Source organism: Sparus aurata, chromosome 12 (assembly GCF_900880675.1).
Source record: "Sparus aurata chromosome 12, fSpaAur1.1, whole genome shotgun sequence".
In the NCBI taxonomy this organism is placed as follows: domain Eukaryota; kingdom Metazoa; phylum Chordata; class Actinopteri; order Spariformes; family Sparidae; genus Sparus; species Sparus aurata.
In genome coordinates, this window is record NC_044198.1 from 8,690,213 (window position 1) to 8,701,229 (window position 11,017).

Sequence of the window (11,017 nt, forward strand, 5' to 3'; positions counted from 1 at the left end):
TCTCACCCAAAAGTCCTAAATAACAAATAAACTACATCTGAATTTCTTAAATTTAACGGATCCCGAAATAGAGTAAGAACGTCATTTGACAGATCTTTCTTATGTTCTTGTGAAGCCCAAATGAAGTTTATTACTCAATAAGTTTGAGGTCAACAGAAACCCCCTCCCCTTTGTCGAGGGAGGAGAGATTTGAAGATCATCATTCCTTGTGTAATACTTGTATTATTTACCAGTTAAATGTCTGATATGTTTTGTTAAAGATAGAACTACAAGGAATATGTATAAGTCCTTGGTTCTACTGTGTGTTGTATACTTTATTGTCATATGTTGTATAATTAAGTGCTTCATGTCTTAATCAGGTTATAATTCTTTTGAATGACAAATGATCATTATCATGTTGCATCTTTTCACGAAGACAAAAATTCGACTTTTAAGATGGTGAAGTTTTGGGAAGGTTAAAACATGATTTCAAAACATTAAATCCAATAGTATAGTTGGATTAACTTTTTGAGAGCCTCAACTCAGATCACAGGAGGTGTGACACTGTCAGCCGGCCCCCCCCCCTGCTGCAGGTCATAAACAGACCCCTCTGCTCTGCTTCCTACTCTTTACTCTTCTCTTCTTCTCCGGACACGCTCTCTCCCTGTCCTCTTCTCCCCCTGCTTCTTCTCCTTCTTCTTTCTTCTCTTCTTTGTTTTTCATTTTTATTTTATTTTTATTTTTAAAGTAATCTTTACTTTTATTTTTGCAACAAGCTAAGACAAGCGAATTGAATCCCTACTTTAAGTATTCACTTTTATTCAAGTTTTTAATAGGACAAATTCTTTTCTTTTTGATTTTATACTGTTAAAGTATCACCGCCTGATTCAGAAGAAGTTGAATTAGTTTCAGAATCAGAACTTGAGTACCACTATTTGAAACCACCAAGAAAAGTCTTTTTCAAGACAGTGATCATCTGATGAAGAACGTTGCAAGCCTTGCAAAGAGTCTCCAACAAAAAGAGACTTTGTGTGCTCCCAGCCGAGACAGACTCTGCCCCAGCGCTCCCAAGGCGGAAAACCCGCTGGGCCTTCGGACCAAGAGTTCCTCAACAGAGTATCGGCCTTCCCTCTGGCTACTGGACCGACACGCCGTGCCGTGGTCCAACCCAGAACTCTCAAAGAGACCAAGCTTCTGTGCCTCCTGACGCCCAGACAAAACAGGCTGAACGTCTTCATACAGCTGGATCCACACACGTGAGAATGAGTGGTGTCTAAAGTTCTGACTTCTGTCTAAAGTTCTGACTTCTGTCAAAGTTCTGACTTCTGTCTAAGTTCTAACTTCTATCTTATGAACTCAAGAGAATTAAGATTAGGGTCTCATAGTATTAAGAATTACTATTTAATATATATAACCCGACCCTTTAACTTTACCATCTACCGACGGTCACACGACTTTATTACTTTCCTAATTACAGTCTTTACATTTTCTGTTATCTGTTGTTCGTCTAAAATTGTCATGTCTTTTATTTTACCCAAATTATTTAGTCAATAAACATATAATCGTTTGTCTTTGTCTGGAACTTAATTTTAATGTGGAGAACCGATACGTGCAAAGAATTCACTACTTCAGAATATTGAGACTGAATATTGATTGATATTGAATAAATTGATTTTGAATGGACTCTAACTGTCCAAGCTAACTTCTACAGTTAGGTGTTTGGAATAATGTCCTCCGGATTATTCCAATAACTAAACACGGAGGTGGTGCCCCTTTAACGAGTGTAATATTAATTGCCAGTGATTAATAATCATATATATATGTCAAAGTAGTGTGTGAGCAGTGTCTCCTACATCATATATTTATGGTGCTGCCCATGTCAGGACCGCATACCATAGTATCCTACAACTCTGTCCATTCTCTTACCCTGTAACATATTATTTGCTATGTTAACCCAGAAGATAATGCTCTTGAACACATGATGAACTTTGTTATTCTATGCAAAATGTTTTATTCACAAACAAAAATTTGCAAAATCACTAGCTAAATTTGCTCCTTTTCTCCTGGAACTGAGCTCTTTGTTTAAATCTCTGATTTTGTTAAATGACAAAAAAAGTAATATCTTACTGAGTCATTATGAAAAGTTTTTCCCTGAAGCCAGTGTCTGAACTATCTATTTATTTATTATTTTATTTATTATTTATTTACTTATTTATGTATTATTTTATTTTTTATTTGTACTCTATCCTGTACCGCAAACCTGAAACAGCACATTGAACTAAAGCACCCAGCGAGTCTTTCAAGGTATGTGCAAGTGCATAGGCGGAAATCCCGGGGGGGACAGGGGGGACATGTCCCACCCTCCAGTAAAGCTGTCCCCCCCCTTTATTAATTTGAGACACAATTAATAATTTTTGAACAATGCAGTAGCATTTATTGAAAGCACAATGTAAGCGGTGCTCATTATAATCGCGCAATAATGTGCTATTTACATCTTTAAAGATTTAGTCCCCCCCCCTCCCATTCTTACAAATGGTTGAGTCAACTCCACACTCTTTCCAATGGGCGGAGCTAGCAGCTGCAGCAGCGTGTGGACGGAGCCTGCTACTCACACCGTGCTTCCCGTTGTAAGAGGTCTATACCACACAGACATAGTTACATAAGTTACAACAACACACATCCCATTTACTAAAAGCGCCAGGTCCAGGCTGTCTGCAACATTTATCCTGCATTGTTCAATAGCCTACTCAATTACGAGTGCTGTTAAGCTAAGTTAAAAGCTACAGTGATGGTCACAGACAGAGAGGAGAGGAGAGGGAGAGGACAGGACAGGACAAGAGCACTAACTCTCTAACTGTAAAACTGTATGTATTCTAACTCTCTATCTGTAAAACAGTTTTGTGGCATAGTTGTCAGATGTTTGTTGACAACACAATAAATATTGTGATTGTTTGGAGCTTTTACCTCTTGTAAAGATATTTAATGGACTGTGGTGGAAGTTAGTGTTGTTGTATACAAGTAGGGTAAGGACTAATACAGTATAATGCAATTATTGTAATTATCATTACTTATGATAAAACATTTTAAAACATTTGATTTGAACATGCTGACAGTGCAAGAGTGCAACACTCAGTGCGTTTACATGACACTCAAGAAAACCGAATTACTGCGTTAGTCTGACTATGAACGGATTTTTAAGATGCATGTATACACCTTAGTCTGACTAAAATCGGACCAGATCGGATTTCTCATAGTCGAATTACACTACGTAGATTATTCGATTGTAAGTCGCATTACTCCTGCATGTATACGTTTCCAGCGGATCGGATCGGATTTTGCGTTCTGCGCAGGCGCGAGATTTTTCCCCGGGGCCATGAGCTGGAAGTAGAAGGGCGGCGGCGGCGGCGGCTTTCCTCTGAAATCACGGCAAGAAAGAGCGCCAGAGTGCCCCTAGTCTGTGTAATTATCATGTAAGCCATATACGAAGTGTACAAAGATGTAGCTTCGTCTCGCTCTTCGTACGCCATCTTTCTTGAATGCCGAGGCAGCTGGTGACGTAAAGAGGTCAGCCGGAGGTGCGCCATTAACACTAGTTGAAATGGGTACAGCGCCACCTAGCGTACCGGGGTATGACATGCTTTCGGCCAGTAATTCGATTTTCTCACTGGCATGTATACTCGGATAATTGCAGTTGTCCGACTGAGCAGCATAGTCGAACTATGGCTGTAATCTGACTAAGCTGTGCATGTAAACGCACTGACTGAGAGAGAGAGAGGGAGAGAGAGAGAGAGAGAGAGAGAGAGAGAGAGAGAGAGAGAGAGAGAGAGAAAATAGCATAATCTGATATCTTTCATCTGGAAAAAGGCAGTTATCTGATTATGACAAATCTGATAAACAAACTTAGATGTTTGTCTGATAATTAGTTTATTCATTGCATGTGTACATGTTAATTTGATTTCAATCATTTTGTTTTAAGTCTAGACATGTGCAGCCAGTGCTAAGAAAGGTCTTCTGCCTGCCTGTTGGGGAGATACAGAGACTAAAGCCTCAAATTGCGGTCAAAGATGCTGTATAAAAAACAGGTTACAACTTTTATTCCTTGTCTCCCCCTGGAATTATTCTCTAAAATTTTACTGTTTATTGTCCCCCCCAACTATGAAATGGGATTTTCGCCCCTGTGCAAGTGAATATAAAATCAAAAGACACGGCAACGGCGAGCCAAAACAGATCCTCTACCACCCAAATCACATTAAGGCCGTACAGTAGCGGCTCCGCTGTCTTCATCTTCATCACAACCTGGTTTTGCAGAATATTCTCAAAGAGCTGCAGTTTCAGTGTTAAAGCTGATAAAATAATAGCTGTCTGTGGTTCTATATGGGCTGTGGCAATAATTTTGAAAAACAATAGCTTGCAACAACATATTGAAAAAAAAAGAACTATGAACTAGTTCATTTTTGGAACTGTGAACTTAGTTCAATTGTTTTAATTATGAACTATGAACTGAACTAGTTCATTTTAAAATTTGTGAACTGAACTTTGAACTAGTTCATGTAGAAAGTGAACTTTCCCAACACTGTTGTAATGACCTGCCTGCATTTGGAACCTATGTGCTTTCTACATTTTCCTGCGGACACGCTGGTATTTACCTTTAAATAGTGTTTTTAATTCCCATGCTATATTCAAGTTGCTTTCACATGCACTAGGTAGTAGCACTAGGGGGTGGGTTGCTGACTCTACTACAGTGATAACAATTGGAATATTGAGCTATTTAACAATTATCTTAATGCCTTTGGCAGCGTTTAAGAAGCTAATGAAAAGCTAAGTTGCCCTCATATGACCGCTAATGGGCTTTGAAATTTAATTTCAGCCGATGTGTTCTGCAGTCTGTTTTGCTTGCCACCAAACTGTTTACCTGTATGCAACCAAAACCTGCTCAAATGGAAACCAAAAACACATCTGATGCCAAAATCCCTTGTCTCCAGACTGCTTTTTATACAGAAATCTAGCAAAAGAGATTAGGGGATTTACAAGCGTGAGATCCAGTGTTAACTTATATCCTTGATGTCAGTCTTGTTGATTACAGTTTATCCAGCACTCAACAATATAGAGCTGTTGTATTAAGTTACTGCTGATACAAATGGAACATCCTACTGATGCTTGTTCACATTAGGAGCAATAGTCACCTTCAGATATTGTTGTGTTTTCTTCTGTTTTACAGTGGACCAGTTTTCAGAATTGCAGGGAGGAATGGAAGGATGTTAGATGAAGAGGCCTCCAGCCAAACCTCAGCAACGAGGTAAACCAGTCCGCCGCGCTCTGCTGTCGAGCGTGAAACCAGAGTAGCGTGATGGGCGTGAACCCTGGCTGATTATTGACTGACATTTATTAAGACAACACGAGTCTGTGTGGCCGCAGCAAAGTAGCTGCTCGAGCAGTGTTTGCTATAGTACCAAACCTCACTCGTTGTTACCTAGGCAACCGCAGGTGTCGGCAGGTCAGCCAGGACAGAAACCTTTAGGACTTTAAGCAGAGGCCTTTCTGGAACACACTGAGAAACACGAAGGGTCTGTTTAAGTATTTCTACTCTCAACCACAGCATATGCATCACTGCTTTTGTATTTTAGAGGCTTAGATTCAAAGGAAGAAGGTTACAGTTTACACTCAACGTCATGTTTTGCTTAAGGGACTATCCGTGCTTACGTGTGAAATGACGGTGTAGATGTGTAGCTACCTTGGTGTTAAATGTTAATTGGCCTGTGGTGCATTTTGTGCTCTATTTCCATTGAGCCCGGGGCCTTATCTAACTTGATGAACACGATGCATGCTTTTTAATGTGTACACAATGTACGCACACACACACACACACACACACACACACACACACACACACACACACACACGCACTGAAATACAAACAGCCCAGCACACACGCCTGCACTGGTACACCTCGAATCAGAAACTTACGTGGACAAAAATGTTAGGACTCGCACATACTTTTGCATTTGGCAGATGGTATTTTTTTTCTTTGCAGATTTTCCCACAACAACATTCGAGCAATGTGACACAGAAACACCTGCCAGCAGATTCTCATCGGACCCAAACGAGGAGAAGAACACTTTCTGGATCCCTTTGCAATTTCGTCTTATTGCATTAGCGTCCTTATGCCGAAAGATTGCTGAGGGGACCTTGGATAAAGTAGACTATATTGCAGGCGAGTTTGTGTTCCTTTCCCCACACGCGAGAAACAGTGATTAGCTGGAATTCATATTCTAGCTTGAGGGGCCGGTGTCTGTTGAAAAAGGACCGGCTGCAGGGCGGTTAATGATGCGGGACAGGTAGGAGCAGAAGGAAGGCGGCAAGGTGAGCAACAGTCGGAGCTTTCGAGAGATGAGATGAGTTTCGATGATCAGACTGCATATATTGTGTGTATGTAGATGAGCTACTTCCTCGAGATGGGCTTAAAGGACTCACTATGAGGCCTCTAATGTTACTACATCCCTAATGATAGACACCTATGGTACTTTTGGTTCCAAGACTAAACATCGTTACTGCTGTATAAATGAATAAGTCCAACATATTTTTTATATAATGTGGCCGAGTAGGAATACCAAGGCCTCCTTACAGAGTGATGACTAAGAATGTATAATGTGACACGCAAACGTCTGCTGGCACTTTGGATGAAGACGATCTGAATAGCTTATGACCAAATATCTACTAAACTAACTATACCAAATCCCAGATGTAGTTCAAGATTAACGCCAATTTGTTAAGTTTAGCATGCTAGCTCACTAAACTGATGTAAGATGTGCTGGCATTTAACTAGAATCGTAGTCATGCCTACAGCCTGACAGAGCCACTGGTATTGCTGTAGAATAATATTGTTATTATTTCCAACCAAATGTTTGATTTATGGTCAAGATCATGTAATTACCCTCTTTATTGAAGGTGCAGTAGTTGTCGTTGCCATATGGGATTCTTTAACGTTAATGAAAAGCTTCCCTGTGTACAGCTTCCATACAGTGGTATCAGAGTTATTCGTGATTTACATTTTAAAGTGTAGATAGTTGGCCTTTAGTCCAAACCACCATTAGAAATAGAATGTACTTGTACAAAGTACTATAACTTTAAACACGTGAATTTAAAGAACATGCGATGTGTTATCGACAATAAAAAACTTTCCTTTCTTCTCCTTGAGGAAATACTGCTGCAGTGTTTTGTTACAGCCCGTACTCACTCCCGACACATCGGGTACAGCAGCCTGGTCAGTGGCCCTATGTTTCTAAGTTTGACATTGCAGTCACCCCTGTAGCATTACTGTTACGCTGTGTGGGGCGGGGCAGCAACGAAATGTGCAGGGGGCAAGGTGGAGCAAAACCCCGGCTGGAGAGACCGTCGGAGAGGAGAAGTGTTGGAGGAGAGGTCATCAATGTAGCGCTAGGTGGCGTGTGCGATGGTTGAGCTCAAGGCGAGGGTGCTGGCTGCAGAGGTGCTGAGAGCTGGTAGTTGGGACTGCAGGTGACACTGGAGGTAGAACAAAGAGACAATAAGGTTTCCAAGTAAGACACGACATTCACTGACAAGAGGCTAGCTCATCTGGAAGCAGGTAGCGTGAAGAAGAGCGTTTTTAAGTAGGCGCTGACTGCCAATCTGCTGCAGGTGTACACGTATGGTGAGGTGAAACTCCGCCCAGCCTCTTACTGCACCTATTCAAGCACAACAAAACACAAAAGACCAAAACCACAAAAGTCCAGCACAGAACTTGACAAGTCGTAACAATCACTTTTAAAAGTGCAGGACTTTCTTCAAGGAAACAAGGGATAGCATCCTGTGTTGTTATGTTGCGTAGGCAGGTTAGCTTAGTACAATATAAAATAAAATGTAATGTAAGTAACGCGACTGAACTGTATTTTAACACAAAGCAGGATGTTTTCTGAAACCTAACATGGTAGTTTTTGTGCCTAAACCTAAACAAACCACAACAGTTTGAGAAGGAATAACAATCTATAAGTCATGATATGTCACAATATGCAAAAGGTCACTGACGGGACTGCTGTATTTTACAAGTTGGGAGTGATACTGTGTTGTCTGTTGATCCTTTCAACAAAGAACATTTGAATTGTGATAATTAGTTGAGCAAAACATTGTATTTTTTACACACACAAGAAATGATTCAGTTCACATGACAAATGATCATCTCGCCGCCTGTTTGTGAATTTCAGATGCAAAATAACCTTGATGAGGTCACATGTGCTTTCTTATGGGGAAGAGGGTACATTTCTGAGTGGGGCTTAAAATGAACATTGTGAATAACATATCCTCATGAAAATGTATAGTCCTGATTTATTAATGGAAAACTGTCATTTTTACTCTAATTAATATATATATATATGTATATATATATATATATATATATATATATATATATATATATATATATTAATATATATATATATATGGGTCAAATACAATACATAGACAAACTGAAACAGCTGTTTGTAACTGATGCTTATTTGCAACACCTGTCCCTAGAAGGGCTTTCATGAAAATAAGAAATTAAAACAATGTGATAAATAAAGGTATTACATTGAGCAAAACACAATACAGCACACATATGAAAGCTTTACAGTGCCATGTGACTCGCCCCCCCTTTTTGACACACATCTGCTAAAGATCTTGAGATCTTACTTTTTGAACAACAACAAACAAATTTCCCATGATAGAAAACTGACACTTCGTCGCAGCCACGATGCCTCGGGGAGATCTAAATGACTTCTGATGCCACGCAGAAAACCTCCCATCCATCTTGCGTCGAGAAGGATCCGGTTTTATGTAACATGTGGGAGCATTTTATTTCTGATGAGCCGACCACAGCTGGAATGATTGTCTCACATTAAACAATGCAAGTCTGCGGCAAAATGACAAGCCTGGCGCTCATGAAAGATGAGAATGAGAGCAAATCGGCTGATTATACAGAATCCTCACTCTCAGCAGGAGCTGCTAATTCTGACGCCTGCATGCACAAAATCATTAATCAATGAATGCTTCCAATTAGGCAGGAAACAGCCCGTTCATTCATACCTGGCTTTCAGTCGCTGGACCATTTCAACAGCCGAGTCAAAGTGGCAAAAAGGAAGGAGAGCGACAGTGGAGGGGCGGGGCAGGGAGAGAAATAAAAATGTAACTCTATTGTATATTCTAATATGCTGTAGTTCAGTACTTAAAAAGGAATAAATGTGTTTGTAAAAGCAAGGATCCGCATGTCAAGGCCCAGATTTGTTTTAGTTGGTGTCACTCCACAGCTTGCCCTTACTTCACAGTCTGTTTGAGTCTCATCATGTGCCTTTTATATATTTTTTAAAATCAAAAATTGTTTAAAAAATGGCAAAATGAGTCAAAAATTAATTTAGAAAACCTGATGTGAGAGATGTTTTGATGTTTAAAGCAACACTATGTAACTTTTAAAGTCATTGTGGAGAGAGACAGTCGACTGTCGAATCTCGTTACCAGATCGTCACACACCTATGCTTTGGGCTAATGGTTCAGATCCGACATCGAAAAAACCTATTCTGTATCTGATTTTTATTGGCATTTCACAACCAGGTCATGAGACAGGTGAACCCCGCCACTCGACAATGTTAGCTTTGATCAACTCCGGTCCCCCCCTAACCCCTTCAAAGGATAAGTGGTTACAGATGATTGAGGGATGGATAGATGGATGGATGCGTTTTATCTGCCTTTTTGTCCCTCTTAATACAAACAAAATAGAGGGCGTGTAAGAAAAAAAACTCTTTAGATGTCTAAAATCCAGATGAAAATCAAGTCATGCCGATCTGCTTCAGCCAAGATCATTGAAAAAACCAAAACAACGAGCCCCTTTTCCTACATTATCTATTAATTATAGTGTTTTGGCAGATCATTTTGTCTGACTGCACTCTTGTGAGTGTGTTTTCAGTGCATGCTGGCACAATGATCATGCCCGCAGTAATAGATATTCCAGATGATAGCTGCGATGCAGGGAGGCAGCAGTGGAGAAAGAGATGAGCTGAGCAGATGGCTGAGAACTCTCAGGGTTTGTTTCAGGAGAGTTCAGCCTTTACAGCACATATTCTGACTTAATTATGAGACGGGGGGGGCGAACTCCTGGAAGAAGAATTTAAAGATGCAAGGAAACTCTTCATTACGAGCAGGAGATTCCAGGATCCCTGATAAAAAAAAAAATTACTCTGCCTGTTAGAATAAACTCTGACAATGCTGAACAGGGATTTGAAGCGATAAAGCACCTGAAAATATAATCCACCGTCTGTGATTATAAATGAATTTCATACAGAGGAGAAAAATACTGGGGATGTCTTGGAGGCAGACTTAATTCAACCATGTCAGGCTTTGAATGTGAATCGTATTGTCATCAATTCCTACAGGCAGGGATTGCTTCTATAGCTTAATGAGGGCTGTGGGATATATTCACGTTATGACTTCCCAGCAGCCCCTAGCTCCTCTCAAGTGTCTCATAATTCCCCGACACTTATAAGAAACAGAATAATACCACCCATGTTTATACACCGCTATACCTCAAAATCTGCTTGATTTTGCTGCAAGGCAAGCGCCGATAGAGCAGTTGTCTTTTTTAACCGCGCTTTGGCCACATTTGTGGGGAATATTTCAAAATAAATGTTTAGGATCATATCGACAACATTCTTATATAGTTAAATCACTTTTTTCAAGTTATGTGAATAATTAAAGACAAAACATTATTATAATTGTGATTTAATAGTCTAAAAGAAAATACTGGATCCAAATTGATTCTTTAAGCTCTCTGTAAGAGAGTTTACAATTTAGCTAGCTAGTGTTAGGGATGTAAACATTAGCTCGCATTGGCAACCTTAACGGTGGCTAGCTCACATTAGCAACCTTGATGTTAGCAAGTGTGTGGGCAATGGAATTAATCTGAAAACCTCGGAACGAAGGTGCAGCGTAGTGATCTTGGTTTTTACATATGTATATCAGCCTGGAATCCTGCCAGGCCTTTACTATATCCTGT

The 11,017-nt window shown here is 40.1% G+C and overlaps 1 long non-coding RNA gene across 1 annotated transcript; it reads left to right on the forward strand.

The window, feature by feature from the left end:
- Nucleotides 1–1,190: 1,190 nt before the first annotated feature.
- Nucleotides 1,191–8,293, forward strand: LOC115593078 (uncharacterized). Its single transcript, XR_003986253.1, has 3 exons — nucleotides 1,191–1,235; nucleotides 5,198–5,275; nucleotides 6,011–8,293. It is a non-coding gene; the product is annotated as an uncharacterized LOC115593078 (long non-coding RNA).
- Nucleotides 8,294–11,017: the final 2,724 nt, after the last annotated feature.